At 45.7% G+C, this 19,063-nt stretch overlaps 1 protein-coding gene and 1 long non-coding RNA gene across 2 annotated transcripts in view; both read left to right on the top strand.

Moving 5' to 3' along the window:
- SHB (SH2 domain containing adaptor protein B) overlaps positions 1 to 19,063 on the top strand; it is a 146,569-nt gene that overhangs the window by 10,862 nt on the left and 116,644 nt on the right. The gene's annotated exons all lie outside the window — the stretch shown is intronic.
- LOC142072232 (uncharacterized) lies at positions 1,117 to 8,705 on the top strand. Its single transcript, XR_012668665.1, has 4 exons — positions 1,117 to 1,207; positions 6,353 to 6,448; positions 7,437 to 7,677; positions 8,533 to 8,705. It is a non-coding gene; the product is annotated as an uncharacterized LOC142072232 (long non-coding RNA).

The following is a 19,063-nucleotide window of genomic DNA, read 5'->3' as shown; positions in this document are numbered from 1 at the left end:
TGGGCCATTGGAGGAGATCATTTAGACTTCTGCTCACGGAGCGTACATGTTGCTGGAGATTGCTTGACCCATGGCTTTTAATGCTATCTTATGTACTGCAAACCAGTCTGCGACTAGCCCCTTTTGTGTGATTCTCTCTTAAGGGTCTGGTGTGAGTGCCTTGCTTGTGGATGCTAGCTGTTGTAATAAGGGTACCGTATGTGACTGTGTGTCTCCTGTTCCTGCTGCCAGACTGCTCCCCTGGTACGGCAGTAAGGTTTCCCCACAAATGCTGTACTTCAGGAGCAGGGTGTAAGTCCTTCAGAGCTCTTGGGATGATACTGTTCAGCCAAGAGTAGATGTGTGGTGCTCATAACTATCTGCTGGGTCGGTCTCCTGGATCCTTCTCGCTGAGGACCTCCCTCTGTTGGAATGGGTTGCAGCGGGTCAGTTTGCCCCTGGAAGCTGTGTTGGCCTGTCCCTATCACACAGTGAATGTGTGCGTAGCCTGCCCTAGTTATTGTTTTAACTGATTTATTTGATAATGGCTTGGATCTCTCTTGTGCTTGCCCACTAAACCACTGTGTGGATCACGCTATGCGGTTGCCCCTCTCTGTGACCAGGGATCCCAGCGGTGGCTTAGCAGAGCATTGGGCTGCTAGGGAGAATGCAGCAGCCTGTGGTCCTGCCTCTACAGGCATAGACTGATCTAGAATTCTTCCAAAACTCTCTAAGCTTGGCTTCTAGCTTCTCAGATCCGAGGTCCGGGAGGGGGGTTCTGAATACCCCAGCTAATGATAAACTTCTATCTTTAATGACTCTCCTTCCCAGGGAATTGTCACAAGGAAAGGCTAGTAATGTGCTCTTCTGCCTATTTACCTAGCATTAAGGAACCAAACTTACTGGCCCAGATGAGCGTGCTCTGTAATATCGGGTATCGGCTACCATTTCTTTGTATTCTCGTTCAGTCTCCTCCACACAACCTTTGCTCTGCCCTAGGATTTGTCTGTTTGGTAGCACAGCTGAAATTCATTAGCCAGCAATGGGTTAACGAGCAGGCTCTGACTGCAGAGAACAAATAGCTCCTTATTGCTACTTGCAGCTCAGTTTGTGCACTCTGACGTACTTGGGCACTTCTTGCTCGCTCTCGGATGGATTTGTGCTAGGTAGTACCCATTCTCTCGGGAGTAAAGGATGAATGCAGAGGTGCGCTCTACCATGTTAATGGGTAAGTCCTGATGAAATTCTGCACTCTCAGGCTGATGGGTGCAGGCGACACCATTGTTTGAGGTTGGGGAGGAAGGACAAAATCTACCCCATTTTCATTCCTGGTGCTTCTTCCCGGACAGCAGTACTAAAATTCTTATGCGGCTGCAGTTCTACTTGTAGATACATTAACGCTTTCTTTAATATGCAGTGTTCTGTGCCTAGGTTATTCAGTAACTTATGTTTTCAGCAGCCTCTGACTGTGTTAAATGCTCAATGTATCTTATGCCCTAAGCAGGCTTCAGATATAGGTTTGGAGCAAAATCAATTTGGCCTTGTTACGACTGGCTTTTGTTTCTTTCCTTCTACCTCTAACAGAGCCACATTCTGAAAGAGTCCTCAAAGGAATTCAGTAATGATGAAAACTGCAGCCAGCGGTTTAGCCTCCACAACAGGGAGCTTGCTGACGGCAGGTTTTTAGAATAGCCCTTTAAATTTTAGCTGGAAAACCAACAAACCACTATTACCCAACAATTAAATTGCCAAGAGCCACGGTTGGGCTCTGAGTGCTTCAAATGGTTTTAGTGGATTTTCATCTTAATTTCTTTTTAAATTACTATTGTGAGTCACTCTTGGGTTTTTCTGAATATTTGTAGTCAGAAATAACAGTAAACCATTGTCCCTTTGATATAGCTGTCAGGAAGTGCAGCGTTTGGTTGGTGACAACAGGTTTTCAGCTCTGAGACTTCTCTTGCTTTCAGATGCATTTTCCTTGTGTTTCTAAGTTGCATTCACTTGCACTCTGAAATTTCGTCAGGGTGACTTTCGTCGCTTGCCTTTTCATATGGTGCTTCTAAACTTAAGGATGCAAAGCATGTCACTAACTACGTATACAGGGGTCATGTTGCCCCCTGCTGTATTCCATCACCTCTGATGTATGATGTGTAACCGCTCACAGCACCATGACGGAGTTCCTGATGGGGAAAAGTGAAGGGAGAATGTGTGTAGACATAATATATTATTCGGCTTCAAAATAGGTAACTGCTTGCTCTTACAAGAAGTGCCCTGATGTATTAAGATCTTGTTGTATTAAGATAGACAGGAACTAAGCTCTGATTCTCATTGAAAATACAGTACTACCAATAACCCAAAGCCTAACACACCCCAGGCATGCTGGAGGTACTGGTGTGTAACTCTCGCTCGGCAGGAAGAGTGCTCGCTAGTGAGCTTACAATGCTACTGCAGCAATTCTCCGATCTGAGGACTAACCAGGCCTGACCTTGCCAAGCTCGTGAGATCTGAGAAGATCACAGCCCACGGTGGCATGGCTGTAGGTGAAAATGTAACTTCTCTTGCAAAGCATCTCAATTGATCCTGGCACAACAATGTTCAGAGAGCACTTTAAAGGAATGCATACCCTCCAAGCATGCACATTTGTTAATTAGCCTGTCTCTACTTTCTACAGGTATAGGAAAGAAATTCCAGTTGAAGTTCTTCTGCCCACATCTGCTCTGAGACTCCCAGTGCAATGTGCACTGGTGGGAAATCAATGTTTGCTTTTTGAAAACGCTGCCTTTTGAACAAGAATCTCTGTGTCACGGGGAGAAGTGTTTGTGAAAGTGGGTCTGCTTGCCCCACTCTAGCATGCGGTGTGGTGAGGGCACCTTGGTGTGCTCACATGGCTTTCACACCTTGTGGCTACTCAGTAAATCCTCTGTGCCATTGGGAGGCAACCGGAGATCAGATACAGTGAAGAGGGGATGGTAAGTGAAAGTTTGCCAACACCCTCTGTGCACCTATCTCCTTTCCAAGCCCCCCTGCAAAGGAGGGACTTGGCTATAGCTGATGCTGGGCAGATGAGCTGGAGTCGAGCCAGAGATCTCCTGCAGCAGGTCTCTAAGAAATAGTCACTTTGCAGGCAGTTTAAATCCTAAATCTCCTCTGTGAGGATTTGCTGCTGCTGGCAGCTATGTATGAACCGCTAGGTTTAGTGAGTTCTCAATAGTAACAAAGAAAATAAGTTAACGGAACCTTGCAGGCCTTTCTAATCCCTTCTCCCCGGAACTGCCAAAGGAAACGGCTTTAAAAAGTATGTGAAGTTCAAATAACTGAGACTGATTCTTCTCAGTGGAGAAGATGAAATGAAGGATCTGAATTAGTGACTGGAACCTGCTGGAGACTATTCTCCTTTGGCATCTTAGCAAAAAGTTTCTGAGACTGGCTCTGGGCCTGCAGAGCTCTACTTCAGGAAGAGATCTGTTTATCTCCGGTACTCATCTGCCCCCCAGTCACTGCAGTGTCATGGAGCCTCAGGATCTTTATTGTATTTCTCCTCGCAACACCCTAGGGGCAGGGCAGGGTCGACATCTACATTGGACAGCTGGGACCCGAGGCATAGAGAGGCCAAGCGACTTGCCCAGGGTGACACTGGAAGTCAGTGGCAGAGCAGGGACTTGGATCCAGGCCTTCTAAGTCTAGGCTAGTGCCCTGACCACTGGTCCATCCATAAGAACCTAAGAATGGCCATACTGGATCAGACCAAAGGCCCATCTAGCCCAGTGTCCTGTCTGCCAACAGTGGCCAATGCCAGGTGCCCCAGCGGGAATGAACAGAACAGGCAATCGTCAAATGATCCATCCCCTGTGGCCCATTCCTAGCTTCTGGCAAACAGAGGCTAGGGCCACCATGAGCAATTAAGAAATGAAGGTGTGTGTGATCTGAATTTGGGTCCCAAGCTCTTTGCTGAGGGCCCTGGGTTAGCACGGGATGAGGCCATCTTGTGACTTTCCACCCCCACCTCCCCAAAAACTAAAACTACTGATTCCAGGGCTCCAGAGAGTCCCATCTGGCCCAGCACAGTGGAAAGAAATCCCCTGTTAGCATGGGCAGCTGGTGATCCGGCCGTTGGGTGGGAGACTAGCCCCTGTCGCCTCCCATCCCCCTCCCGCGCAGGAGCCCAGAGCACCTCCATCGCGGCCCCAGCACCAGCCACCCCGAGTCCCTGCAGGAGGCCAGCCCCAACCAGCCTGCGCCAGGGCAGAGCGCAGGGAACTGCAGGAGGGGTTCTGGGGGTGGAGCATGGACAGGGCCATGCCAGGCTGTTTGGCACAGCCTCCCCCAGGCTACGCTACCTGCCACCCATGCCTGTTAGCAGGGTGCAGGAGTGGGTTTCGGGTGAAGAGTCTAATTGGGGAGTCCTAGTGGAGCCTTTCCACTAAGCCAGAACAGCGAGCTAAGCTCTGAGCTGCCGAGGCTGAGCAATACAGTGAAGTGTCCTGACTTGACTTCCTTAAGGGTGGGAGTTGAAAATGAATCTGTAAGAGACAGTTTGCTCGTTAAGATGTTGCCGGAGGCAAAGTTGCACAGGGACTAGGTGCCGCCACTGCACTTTAGGAGACCTCGGTACAAATTCTTCCTTGGCTCACCCATGAAAATGAGGTAGGTGCTCTAGTCTTATTCCCTAGCAAACCTTTGCTCATACGCTGGGAAACTGCCACGCAACTTCACGTGCTTGCCAGTGCCTGCTCCAGGGGCCATGGACTGAAACAGCAGGGTATTGCGGGTCAGAACCCAAGTTCCTGGCCTGAGCTGCGTGGGGAAGTTCGCCCAGGATCTGCTTCTGCTAGCACTGTTAGTCAGTTTCGCTGTCCCAAGCCTGACCTAGGCCTGGTGTGCTCTCCTAAAGAAATAATCAATCTGCCTGAGTCAGCTGTTCCAGGAGCTGCTCCTTCTGCGGTAGCAAGAGCTGCAACTGTGTGAAGGGGGCAGAAGTGTGGGAGATAACTAAGGGGGGTGGAGGGGGACTTACCCTGAGCTGCTGGAGAATCAAGGCTTTTGATTTCAACAATTTCCACCCCACCATCAACTTCAGCCTGGACCAATCCACACAAGAGATCCGCTTCCTGGACACGACAGTGCTAATAAGTGATGGTGACATGAACACCATCCTATACCGGAAACCTACTGACCGCTCTACTTACCTACATGCCTCCAGCTTCCATCCAGGACACATCACACGATCCATTGTCTACAGCCAAGCCCTAAGATACAACCGCATTTGCTCCAGTCCCTCAGACAAAGACAGACCCCTACAAGGTCTTTATCAAGCATTCTTAAAACTACATTACCCACCTGGGGAATTGAGGAAACAGATTGACAGAGTGAGATGGGTACCCAGAAGTCACCTAGTCCAGGACAGGCCCAACAAGGAAAATAACAGAACAACACTGGCCATCACATACAGCCCCCAGCTAAAACCTCTCCAGCACATCATCAACGATCTACAACGTATCCTGGAAAATGATCCCTCACTCTCACAGACCTTGGGAGGTAGGACAGGCCTCGCTTACAGACAACCCCGCAACCTGAAGCAAATACTCACCAGCAACTACACACCATACCACAGAAACACTAACCCAGGAACCTATCCTTGCAGCAAACCCCGTTGCCTACTCTGTCCCCATATCTACTCTAGCGACACCATTATAGATCCCAACCACATCAGCCACACCATCAGAGGCTCGTTCACCTGCACATCTACCAATGTGATATGTGCCAGCAATGCCTCTCTGCCATGTACATTGGCCAAACCGGACAGTCTCTACGTAAAAGAATAAATGGTCACAAATCAGACATCAGGAACGGTAACATACAAAAGCCAGTGGGAGAACACTTCAATCTCCCTGGACATTCAGTAACAGATTTAAAAGTAGCCGTCCTGGAACAAAAAAAAGTCAAAAATAGACCTCAAAGAGAAACTGCAGAGCTACAATTCATTTGCAAACTTCACACCATTAATTTGGGCTTGAATAGGGACTGGGAGTAGCTGGCTCACTACAAAAGCAATTTTCCCTCTCTTCATATTGACACCTCCTCCCCAATTATTGGGAGTGGACCACATCCACCCTTACTGAATTGGCCCTGTCAACACTGGCTCTCCACTTGTGAGGTAATTCCCTTCTCTTCATGTGCCAGGATATTTATGCCTGTATCTGTAATTTTCACTCTATGCATCTGAAGAAGTGGGTTTTTTTTTTTTTTAACCCACGAAAGCTTATGACCCAATCAATCTGTAACTCTTTAAGGTTCCGCCGGACTCCTCGTTGTTTCTGTGAATACAGACTAACACGGCTACCCCTCTGATACAGGGCTTTTGTGAAATCTCTAGGTTGTGAAACTGGCCTTCCACCTGTGGCCGCTGTGATGTGTGACTGGAACAGAACCACTGCCTGGTGGGGTGGGGCAGAGCAGCTGCTGCTGTGAGGTGAGAACGAGCCTGGTGCTGTTAGGGTGCCCGAGTGGGTTGCCATCCTGACTCTGGGGGAAGGGTGTGAGAGCCCCTGACAGGGCAGTGGGATCATGGTGCCGCTCCCTTCCTCTCCCACAGCCCTTTGGTAAGGTGGCAGGAGGGGCACTGCACACTGGGCCCTCTCGGCCTTGTAAGAGGATCTCTACGTGCTTGGGTTGTGTCAGCAGGGGAGACCCCCATATGTGGGCCCTCAGCTAGGGTGACACAAGGGGCTGCTGGTGCTGGTCTTCCAGCTGGCTGGGGCCCCACAGCTCCTCAGCAGGCTGCTCCCTGTTTTCTGAGAGGGCTGGGGTCGGCCCCAGAAAAAGGGAGCGCTCCACCTTCCCTGCAGAGGCCTGTGTGTAGGGCCAGCTATCTGTCTGGGTGTGGAGAGCGGCGGCCCGGGTGGGCGTGTAGGGAGGAGAGCAGGGGGCATTAATTGATTGGTGCTTGGGGCTGATGCTGAGGCACAGAGCTCAGCCTGCAGGATACCAGGGTCCTCGGGCCAGGGAACTGGGAGTGTGGCTGGAAGGCTGGTGTGTTCTGGGCTGGCAGGGAGGCTCGGTCCTTACACAACACCTGTTAGCCTATGTTCCTCCAGCCCCAAAGAGAACCAGGAACCCATTCACCTTTGTGCAGGCAGCACTAGAGAAGCTCTGCCCCCCAGAGCCCCACTGTTACTTTCCCTTGCCGAAGCCCCCAGTAGATGTAGAGCTGCTCAAGACTGGGATGATCTCGACCGTGCTATAAGCTATGCTGTTAGCTCAGTAATTCTCAATGCCACTCCTTGAACCCAGGGCATGCGGGCTGTGACAGCCTGGCTTGTGGTGCTGGGATGGCTTCTGCCGGCCAGCTGCCTTGCTGCTGGCACCTCAGGACGGCCGCTTACTAGAGCGCTCGTTACTGGTGTTGTACACACCCTTGGTTTTTGTCCTGACCTTTGTCTCTGCTTTGTAATGTTCAGTTTCTCACTCCAGGAATCCTCCAAGAGGAGCGTCCAGCAAGGAGAGGAGGGAGTGAAATCGGCCGCTGTGCTATGTTACACTGACCCAGTGGTGCTGGCTCTGGCCCTGTTTCGCTCGCTAGCCTCGCACAGGAAAAGCGTTCTGCACACCACAGCCATAATCCCTGCTGGCTCATTCCCCGGTCATTTAACCGTCACTGACGCTGGAAGCCTGGGGCAGAGCCTGCACTGAGGGACAGCTGTAAGCTCGCCAGGGATATTTTAAAGAATGTCTAATAATACAGAGGTGTGTCTCCATGGCTTAAAGACTTTATGCCATGCTGCTTTGTGTGGGGCCAACCTGTCTATTTAACTTCATAAGCCAGCTCAGGCATGAAGAAAATTGAGAAAGAAATGACAGCATTTCAGTCCAAATGGCAATAGTGCCGTGTGTGTGCAGTTAGAAACACTTGTTACGGAGTGCAGAAGTTCGAGCAAACGGGGATCCAGGTGAAGTAAATTAAATGCTGAAATTTTCCCAGGGAATGTGCAAAAACAGGTTGAGGCAAAAATGGGGTGTGCTTGGCTTCATATGTTGTAGCTGGAGAAAAGTCCAAACGCTATTTAAAAACCATTAGACGCATTTTGTGTTCACTAACTTGCACTGTGCTCTGTCTAAGAAGGAAGCACAGGAGTGACTGCACTTCCCTTGTTTAATGTAATAGGCATCACAGAGAGGAGCATGTTGAAATAAGAAATGTAATCGCTCTTACGTTGGAAATTTAGGCCTTCAGGTGCACTTGATCAAGCTATTTGAGAGTAAAAAGTATTGCAAAGAAAGCAAGTTTGTGTGTGTGTTTTCACATCATGCATCTTGTGTAGCCAGACTTCTAGAAAGGATGACTCTTTGATGGCTTTTGGTCTTTAAGAATATTGCTACATATTATCCCATGGCTACGGTGTAATTGGTGCTGTAGTTGCTAAATTCTAGGGTTATTTCCTATTACCGATGACATTGAAGTTTTACTGAAATAACTGCCGCACACACAGCATTATATAATGTTTTTATTTATGATGCTTCAGTGTAGGTTCTGAACTCTTTTCTCCTGTCTTGCAGCTAACAAGAAGCATTGACGTTACCAGTGGGCTTGACGGAAAGTTCAGGACAGAGTTAAGGCATTGTCATTTGGGATTGTACCTACAATCCTTTGAAGTGCAGTTCTCATCTACTGTTTTTTCAGTGTATCCCTGGATCTTCTTGCTTCATGCATTTAGAGCCACATCATCTGACTTCAGTGACAAAAATAAAATGTCAATTGCTTTTTACACTCTTTTAGCTCTGTTGGCTCTGCAGGTTTGAGAGGGAGTGAGTGGGATTTTTTGACTCATGTGTGTGCAGCATCAGCAGATTTACTCACTAAGTTCCAGTTGTGGAAATCCCCTGAAGGAGGTGGGACTGTACATGTGTTGTTGTGGGTCTGACTTGGGCTGCAGACCCTCTAATACTGGGGTTTCGTGATCAAACAGAAAAGAGCCTGGCTTGATTTTTGCAGCATCCAGGCTGAGTTTGCAGGGCTGACAGTAGTGTATGGAGAGGGATTTTATTTAGGCTATGTCTACACTACGCACCTTTTAGCGACACAGTTGTGCCACTACGACGTGCCGCTAAAAGGTGCGCAGTGTAGCTGCTCTTTGTTGGCGGGAGAGAGCTCTCCTGTTGACCAAACTCCCCCACCGACAAAGCGCTGTTGACACCGGTGTTTTTCCTTGGTTATTGACTGCCTGCGTTGTTTGGTGTAAAGGATGTTGACACTTAATTGTTGGGATGCTGGGAACGGTACTTGGCTTGTATATCTCCTTTCTTTGTTAGCATCCAGATTCCTTTTTCCGTTTTCTCATTTCAGAATATTTTAAATGATTATCCCCGTAATAGCTGTAACTTGGCTATACTACACAATGCACTAAAATGCACATTGACTAGCACATTGTCACACGCAATACGGACTTGTGCTAGAAATGGTTTTTGGTGAACATTGCCAAAGCAGCTGGGAGTCTGACATCAACAAGAGGTTAATTGCAAATTAAAATGAAAGCCTCCTGCTCACTAAAGCATCCCATTCTGTAAGGTTACTAAAATTTAGTCAGCTGCTTGCCTAAACAAAAGGGCATCACACCTGATAAAGGACAATGGTCCTGAGTGGTCTCCGCTTCCTCTGGAATTAACAGGAGTGGAGGGTGCCTGGCATCTCAGAGGATCAAACCCATAGTTGCCAGACTTGTTGAAGTTTTAATAACACTTTATTAACCTATTTCTTTTGCAACAAGTTCATTTAAATTGCAACCAAAAGATTTGCACATCTTAAAGGGAATGAATAGATGAGCTAACTTTCACTTTGTTTCACACTCTACTTTTCTTTGGCTTTCTGGCTTCAGTTTTGTTTTTTCTTCTCTAGACAAACCAACGCTGCAGTTCCACATTCTGTCAGTTTTTGGCAATTATATGTGTGTATTTGTTCAGCTTCTGAAATATGGGACCTTGGCTATCAACCTGATGCCAGTTACGTGTGTAATTGACCAGGGTAGCATAAAGCTGACAGCTGGAGCTGCAGAACCTGGTATCAAGAGACACATTTTGGTGGTAGACTAGGAAGAAGAAGAAGAATACACTCCAAAGCATTGGGGCCAAATCACGGTTTCCATAAATTTCATAAAATAAACTCCAGTGATCCAGACCATGGAAACTTACATATGATGTGGCCTCTACAGACAGTAGGGTGGTGGCAGGCATCGTATTGTAAAGCAGGGAATATAAGGATATATAATATAAAATAGAGTTGGGTGAGTCTGCTATTCTGGATGGAAAATTAATATAACCTGTTGGGTTCACTTAAATCTTGGGAGTCTACAAACATGAATCCAGCTCTTCCTTTAGAATTAAAGCTTGTCCAGCAGATAGTCTCTGAAATTCTTAAGTTTAGAGTAAAGTTATTGTTATAAGTTTCCCATCAAGATTTCCTATCCCAAACCCCTACTATCATTTAAATCTCTGTACTTGATGATTATAAAAATAATCAGTGCAAATGTCAAAGGGATGTAGTCTCCTTGGAGACAGAGCCCCATCTGGATCAATTTCTAGCTGTGGCATTAAGGGTGGCTTGGCTGGATATTCAGTTTGTCCATCACTGGTGATCTGATTGGCCACCAAAGCTTTTGGCGACCATGTGACCCCCCCAGTCATGTAGTGGCATTCCTTATTAGACACATTTCATAGGTGGTTGGTCTTCCACGCTAATAATACCATTGCTCATGGAAGTGGCTGCTGAGTTTGGCTGTGAATATCCTCCCTGTTGGTCTTGTCCTGCCACTTATTATGGAGCAGCTGATGATCAAAAATCTGATATTCTTCAACCTTCTTCAGTGCTCCCACTTCACTGCCCTACAGTGAAACTGCTACGACTGTGGGTCTGTCAATCAGCAGCTGTGTAGCAAGCTTCAGAGGCTGCTGAAGAACCCCAAGAAGAATTTTTCATGGGGAGTTTAATTTCCACATGCCCTCAAGGTGCTTCTATCTCACATGGCCTAGCAAATGGAAACTATCTCCTGCCCCTTACAAACAACAGTGTTTTCAACTCTGCCAGCAGCACTGCTCTGGCAGATCCCATGTAGCCCCCATGAAGCAGGGGCTCATCGCTTGGGCTCAGTTTGGAGCCTCCATTTAGATCTGCCAATGTAGAGTGCTTGCAACATTTGGCCCATGTATGATTCTTTAACCAAATAACCTGCATCTGCAATCAGAGGGCCCAGTCACAGTCCCACCGCCCTTAATGGGAGTCTTTCCATTGGATTGAATGGGGGTTGTATTGGCCCATTGCTTTGGTTTTTGAGATCTAGAATCCACTTTTTGTCTCCTGTCTCGCAGTTGGGGGAAGTACTGGTTTGAAAAACACTACCTGGGGCAATGTGGTGGTTGGCCTAAATGAGGGTTTTGAGTTTAGCACCTAAATTAAAAACTTGACGCCCCCTTTATAAGCTGGAAAAACGGTGCTTGTATTCTGAAGACCTTTCTGATGCATTTTTACATAGGCAGCTGGGCTAATGGCGTTACATTGACAGGCTGTTTTAAAGGAAACCGCTGCCTGTAGGTTTGTTTGGGAAGCGAGACAGGAAGACCCCTTGGGTGCTGAGGAGGGAAATTTGGTACTTGTTGAAATTTTGCATCATTGTAAAAAGTAGGCAATAAATGTTGGTGCATAGATGGGCATTTTACAAACACTTATTTCCGCTGTGACTTGTGACTGCTTCCTTGTAAGCGTACACGTCTGGAAAAATGAGGAATTCACATTACGTTGTGGAAAATCAGAGTTTGTTTAACACGCACTTTTTCAAAGCTAGCTTAAGTTCATGTATTTCTCCTTTTTAAAAGAAGAATCTCTCCTCTGCCTTCGCTGAGCCCTACCTGCCACTTTACTGTTACGGAGCGGAATTGTATAAGGGTGCCACTGACGTGCCTTATGCATCTTCAGTGACGTCAGAGGGTTTGACACCTTCGCTTGCCTCTCTGCCATCGCGTAAGCGCCGCTCCAGGCAGAGTTGTTCCTGTCTCTATCTTCACTATAGCACATTAGTTACTCTGCTCTAGATATGCTGAAAATTTCCCCCCTTGTAGTCAGTCTTAGCTTTTAATAAAAAGAACAGGAGGACTTGTGGCACCTTGGAGACTAACAAATTTATTTGAGCGTAAGCTTTCGTGGGCTACAGCTCACTTAATCGGATGCATGCAGTGGAAAATACAGTAGGATGATTTTATATACACAGAACATGAAACAATGGGTGTTACCATACACACTGTAACCAGAGTGATCAGGTAAGATGAGCTATTACCAGCAGGAGAGGGGAAAAAAACCTTTTGTAGTGATAATCAAGGTGGGCCATTTCCAGCAGTTGACAAGAATGTGTGAGGAACAGTAGGGGGGAAAAATAAACATGGGGAAATGGTTTTACTTTGTGTAATGACCCATCCACTCCCAGTCTTTATTCAAGCCTAATTTAATGATGTCCAGTTTGCAAATTAATTCCAGTTCAGCAGTCTCTCGTTGGAGTCTGTTTCTGAAGTTTTTTTGTTGAAGCATTGCGACTTTTAGGTCTGTAATCGAGCGACCAAAGAGATTGAAGTGTTCTCTGACTGGTTTTTGAATGTTATAATTCTTGACGTCTGATTTGTGTCCATTTATTCTTTTACGTAGAGACTGTCCAGTTTGACCAATGTACATGGCAGAGGGGCATTGCTGGCACATGATGGCATATAGCACATTGGTAGATGCGCAGGTGAACGAGCCTCTGATAGTGTGGCTGATGTTATTAGGCCCTGTGATGGTGTCCCCTGAATAGATTTGTGGGCACAGTTGGCAACGGGCTTTGTTGCAATGATAGGTTCCTGGGTTAGTGTTTTTGTTGTGTGGTTGCTGGTGAGTATTTTCTTCAGGTTGGGGGGCTGTCTGTAAGCAAGGACTGGCCTGTCTCCCAAGATCTGTGAGAATGATGGGTCGTCCTTCAGGATAGGTTGTAGATCCTTGATGATGCGTTGGAGAGGTTTTAGTTGAGGGTTGAAGGTGATGGCTAGTGGCATTCTGTTACTTTCTTTGTTGGGCCTGTCCTGTAGTAGGTGACTTCTGGGTACTCTTCTGGCTCTGTCAAACTGTTTCTTCACTTCAGCAGGTGGGTATTGTAGTTGTAAGAACGCTTGCTAGAGATCTTGTAGGTGTTTGTCTCTGTCTGAGGGGTTGGTTGTATTGTAGGGTTTGGCTGTAGACAATGGATCATGTGGTATGGTCTGGATGAAAGCTGGAGGCATGTAGGTAGGACTAGCGGTCAGTAGGTTTCTGGTATAGAGCGGTGTTTATGTGACCATTGCTTATTAGTACTGTAGTGTCCAGGAAGTGGATCTCTTTTGTTGACTGGTCCCGGCTGAGGTTGGTGGTGGGATGGAAATCATGGTGAAATTCCTCAAGGCTTCTTTTCCATGGGTCCAGATGATGTCATCAATGTAGAGTAGGAACATTAGGGGACAAGAGCTGAGGAAGCGTTGTTCTAAGTCAGCCACAAAAATGTTGGCATATTGTGGGGCCATGCGGGTACCCATAGCAGTGCCGCTGATTTGAAGGTATACATTGTCCCTAAATGTGAAGTAGTTATGAGTGAGGACAAAGTCGCAAAGTTCAGCCACCAGGGTTGCTGTGACATTATCGAGGATACTGTTCCTGATGGCTTGTAGTCCATCTTTGTGTGGAATGTGGTGTAGAGGGCTTCTACATCCATAGTGGCCAGGATGGTGTTTTCAGGAAGATCACCTCTGGATTGTGGTTGCCTCAGGAAGTCAATGGTGTCTCGAAGATAGCTGGGAGCGCTGGTAGCGTAGGGCCTGAGGAGGGAGTCTACATAGCCAGACAGTCCTGCTGTCAGGGTGCTAATGCCTGAGATGATGGGGCACCCAGGATTTCCAGGTTTATGGATCTTGGGTAGCAGATAGAATACCCCTGCTCGGAGTTCTAGAGGTGTGTCTGTGTGGATTTGTTCTTGTGCTTTTTCAGGGAGTTTCTTGAGCAAATGCTGTAGTTTCTTTTGGTAACCCTCAGTGGGATCAGAGGGTAATGGCTTGTAGAAAGTGGTGTTGGAGAGCTGCCTAGCAGCCTCTTGTTCGTATTCCGACCTATTTATGACGACGACAGCACCTCCTTTGTCAGCCTTTTTGATTATGATGTCAGAGTTGTTTCTGAGGCTGTGGATGGCATTGTGTTCTGCACGGCTGAGGTTATGGAGCAAGTGATGCTGTTTTTCCACAATTTCACAGTGCTTCCGCCGACGTGCACAGGCTATGTAGAAGTCCAGTCTGTTTCAACCTTCAGGAGGAGTCCACCCAGAATCCTTTTTTTGGTAGTGTTGGTAGGAAGGTCTCTGTGGGTTAGTATGCTGTTCAGAGGTGTGTTGGAAATATTCCTTGAGTCGGAGAGGTCGAAAACAGGATTCTAGATCACCACAGAACTGTATCATATTCGTGGGGGTGGAGGGGCAGAAGGAGAGGCCCCGAGATAGGACAGATTCTTCTGCTGGGCTAAGAGTATAGCTGGATAGATTAACAATATTGCTGGGTGGGTTAAGGGAACCACTGTTGTGACCCCTTGTGGCATGTAGTAGTTTAGATAGTTTAGTGTCCTTTTTCTTTTGTAGAGAAGCAAAGTGTGTTGTAAATGGTTTGTCTAGTTTTTGTAAAGTCCAGCCACGAGGAAGTTTGTGTGGAAGGTTGGTTTTTTTTTATGAGAGTATCCAGTTTTGAGAGCTCATTCTTAATCTTTCCCTGTTTGCTGTAGAGGATGTTGATCAGGTGGTTCCGCAGTTTCTTTGAGAGCATGTGGCACAAGCTGTCAGCATAGTCTGTGTGGTATGTAGATTGTAATGGATTTTTTACCTTCAGTCCTTTTGGTATGATGTCCATCTGTTTGCATTTGGAAAGGAAGATGATGTCTGTCTGTGTCTGTACGAGTTTTTTCATGAAGTTGATGATTTCCACTCCATACGGCTAAATTCAATGCCTTGCATAATGACAGGTTTCAGAGTAGCAGCCGTGTTAGTCTGTATCCGCAAAAAGAACAGGAGGACTTGTGGCACCTTGGAGACTAACAAATTTATTTGAGCCTAGGTAGTATGCATGTTACCTATGTAGTAACAGAAATTATGATTTTTTGTAGAAATACTTTGAACATATGAATATCACTTAAAATTACTGTAAAGAGAACATTAAATCATAGTAGCGAACTACTATTGAGTCAAAACTGGTTGATGAATTTATAGGTGGTTTCACTTTTTTAAACCTCATATTCAGTGGGTTTTTTCCATGTGCTATTCTGCTACAGCCAAGACTAATTGATTTTGTTTATAGACTCCTGAAAAGGGAGCTTTATTGCAAGTGAATAAATGCGTTTAGATAGGTTACATGGGAAGAGTATTTAGTGGAAAAAATACTCTATGTGAATGATTAAAAGCAAATACCTTTTTTTGGCATAGTTTACCAGAAGGGTGGATTATGTGAAGCGTAGTCTGTAATAAACCTTTGTAATCCACCTGATATCCAGTAATTAATGATGATAGGATTATTCCAGATCTAATCTGATAGGATATCTGAAACACTGGTCTAAATGACTTACATGCTAAAACTAATCCACTTGCTGTAATCTAGAATGGAAAGCTCCCCCAGGTTTTGTAAGGAAAGAATCTGAGTGTTCATTCATGTGACTAATGTGACTTGTCCTCCGCTTGCTAACGTCAAAAGATCAGTTACAGTGGGTATGTTAGCCTGCTTGTAACTTGGGGGCAGAACCAGACCTAGCAGCAGGAGAATGCCCCGCACCCTATAGCAGACTCTCTCAGCCCCCCTGTAAGGAGGCAAAGCAAGCCTTGTTCCTATTTCATAGATGAGGGCAACTTGTGGAGACAGAGAAATTCCAAAGTAACGTGATGGACAGTAAAGCTGGAATCAGAATTTGGTGGTTCCTCTCTTGAGAACGCTTGGAGAGGAAGTTCCCCTTGGGCTGCAGTGAAGGGACAGACCTGGGGTGATTGTTTGCTTCAGTTGTTTTTCTGTTTTCCATTTCTCATTGGCCTCAAGGCCCTGGTCCAATAAAACACTTGCAGGCATACTTAACTTTGAGCACATGGGTTGTTCCATTGAAGTAAGAAGCTAGTGCTTTGCTGGGAACACCTCACACCCTTCCTTAAAATGGGCTGCTCTTGGGGTGACTCGCCAAAATAAAAAATGGTTCTGCCCGGATTGCTGTGTACCAATATGCCATCGACAAGGAACACCAGTTCTAAGGCAGAGTCATGCTGAGTTGGCACTGTCCTTCCCCGTGTGCATGGATTCATTTAAATACAAGGCAACAGAAATTGTGTTTGGAGACACTAGGAAGGCAAAGCTTTCAGAGATGGGAGCAAGTACCTTCTTCTCTATTCTTCTTGCTAAGCAGTTAGATTTTTCTGTCTTCTGAAAGGTTGGGATCTCATCTGGCTGTTTGCCTTTGCTTCTGAGAAGGATGAAGAGGTATTTTCAGTGGGTCTCCTAGAGAGAGTCCTCTTGAGAAGATACATTGGGATTCAGAGACTCTTGAGATGGGAAAACAGGGTTTTCCCCAGGCCACCTCTTCAAGCAGCTTGGATTTCCAGTGGCAATTCCTTTTGGAGTTACTGGTGCATGGAACAGTAGTAACTTCTCTGCTTCTTCCTCTGCCGCCTTCACCAGGGATGGCGAAGGGAGGAGAGCTGTCGGCAGCACAGCTTCTCCGGGAAGTTGTCTGCAGGACAGGCTGTGATCTGTAGGACTCTGCACTAAGTGCCACATGGATCTTGGTGGGTCTCAGCCTCTGTGAAGGCAACAAAACACTTCATTGCTTTTTTCATTTCCATAATATGGCTACGAACATCTCTTTAAAAATAATAATTAGATTCTGCAGAATGCAGCAAAATCCACAGCCACACCCTCTTTCGCTGCCCTGTTTGTACTTCTGTGACTGGGGCAGAAGCTGGCATTGCATGTGACATGCCTTTTTTATGCAGGGCACTGTGATAAACTTCAGTTCGAGGAAACTGCATCGGTAGGAAACTCCTCCAGGTTTCTGACCTTGATGGTCTTTGGATTCAGAAAAAGGAAAAGCTCAGCTGTGCATTAGAGCCGCTGTAAACAATTCCTGTTATTGTTAGGATGCTACTTGCTGCACCTCTTGTAAATTTCCTCATTGCAAAGCAATTAGATACACTTGAAGGGCTGAATGTTTTGTGCTCTTTCCTTAATAAAATATGCTGGATGAAACGTTAGCGAGCCAAATGGATAGTTTCGGATTTTGTGGCTTTCAGAAAAAATGGATAATTTTAGAATAAGACCCACTTGCTAAGAACTCCTAGAATAATTTTCCGTTTTGGTCGTCCTACAGATTGTATAACGTGTTGTTTTTTTTATAAGTGGTCATAATGGGCCTTTGAGAAAAATCCTTCCCCACTTACCAGTAAGAGAACTCCACGTTAATGGAGCACTGACTATTAGACCCATAATTTTAGACTTGCATTCAAATTGTTATGCATTGTATCCTCTTGTTTTTCTGTCAACTTGAACCTCACTAAAGCACTGATCCTGCACCATAGAAGTGACTGGGAATTTTACCACTGATTTCAGCGGTTGCAGGATTAGGCCCGATAAATAATAATGCAAAGATGAAGAGTTGCTGTTGCTCATGGACTGCTGCCTTATTAAGCATTGTAACCTCAGTTTATGAAAAAGGTCTGGTATACTTTCCCCAGCACTGGGCCAAATTCCACTCCATTAGTACTATATTTGGCTTGCCTTTAACGGCAAACTAGACTAGTAAATACGTTAATTTAAGAAAACATAAGATGAAGGTTTTGAATTGGAAAAACTAGGTCAGCACGAGTCAACAGCCCAGTAATTATTTTGCACGTCTCATCAAAGTCTCCCGTTGCAGTGAGAAAGAGGTAGAAGTTCCCGCACTGGCTATACTGGGCGAGAGGGATGCGGAATTGCTTCCTTACTAGGGTGACCGGATAGAAAGTGTGGAAAAATCGGGACAGAGGGTGGGGGGTAATAGGTACCTACATAAAAGAAAGTCTCAAATATTGGGACTGTCCCTATAAAATCGGGACATCTGGTCACCCTATTCCTTACTGATATTGACTATATTGAATCTTTCAGATTCTTTCATGATTAGCACTGAGACCCAGGAGCTTCTTGTTAAAACTACCTCTGGCAGATGACAAGATTAATAGTTAAGAGAAGGTGAATCATTTATATATAAACTAAATTTAAATGAATTCTGCAGAATTAAATCAGCCTTTAAACTTTCATTGTCTAGTACTCCAACTTCTGTGATGGTTTGCAAATTCAGCTTCTTTCCATTAAGCAGTAAATGTGAGGCCAGACTTATTCATATAGATTGGGTGGGATGTTTGCTTTGCTAATCAAAAGACTGTAAATAGTTGAAGGCATCTTGCTTTGAATGTTGGGCCATGTTTGTTTGCGTTTTAGTAGCCATTATTATTTTCTCCTCCTCCTTCTTTTCAAATTAACCATTTTTATTGTTCCCTTTACAATTGAAAGTATAAAGAGAATTGGCCCCATCCCTAGTTTACAAAAGTTACAACTGGAGTATTAGTAAACAAGAATTTGAAGACGGGGGAAGGCTAGTATACAGTCAGAGAGCCTGTTCCCTTTAAGTTAAATGTACTTTCTCGGCAGCGTCTGGATTAAAGCCTGTATTAGCCACACAGCAATCAGTCATCAGTTTTTTCACTAATCGACTTCAAGCAAGGTCTTTTGTATTTGTCAGTCATTTGAATAAACATCACCTGATGAAACAAGTGTGCCATGGCTTCTGATAGCAAAAAAAAATTTATCAATAAAACAAACCGCTGTAAAGAAAAGGTAGTGTAAAAAGAAATTCAGTTCTGTACAAAATGGATTCAGTATATTCTCGGAAGAAAACAAGGCTTGTCTTATTATGTTGCAGTTTCCCCCTGCGTTTGCAAACTTTTAATCATAGCTCTTAAAAATGATTTCTGCAAGCTCTCGTGATGCTGGTCTGGTTTGCTTG

Source organism: Caretta caretta, chromosome 5 (genome assembly GCF_965140235.1).
Source record: "Caretta caretta isolate rCarCar2 chromosome 5, rCarCar1.hap1, whole genome shotgun sequence".
Lineage (NCBI taxonomy): Eukaryota > Metazoa > Chordata > Testudines > Cheloniidae > Caretta > Caretta caretta.
Note: the sequence above shows the minus strand (reverse complement) of the source record. Positions and strands in the feature narration are given on the sequence as shown.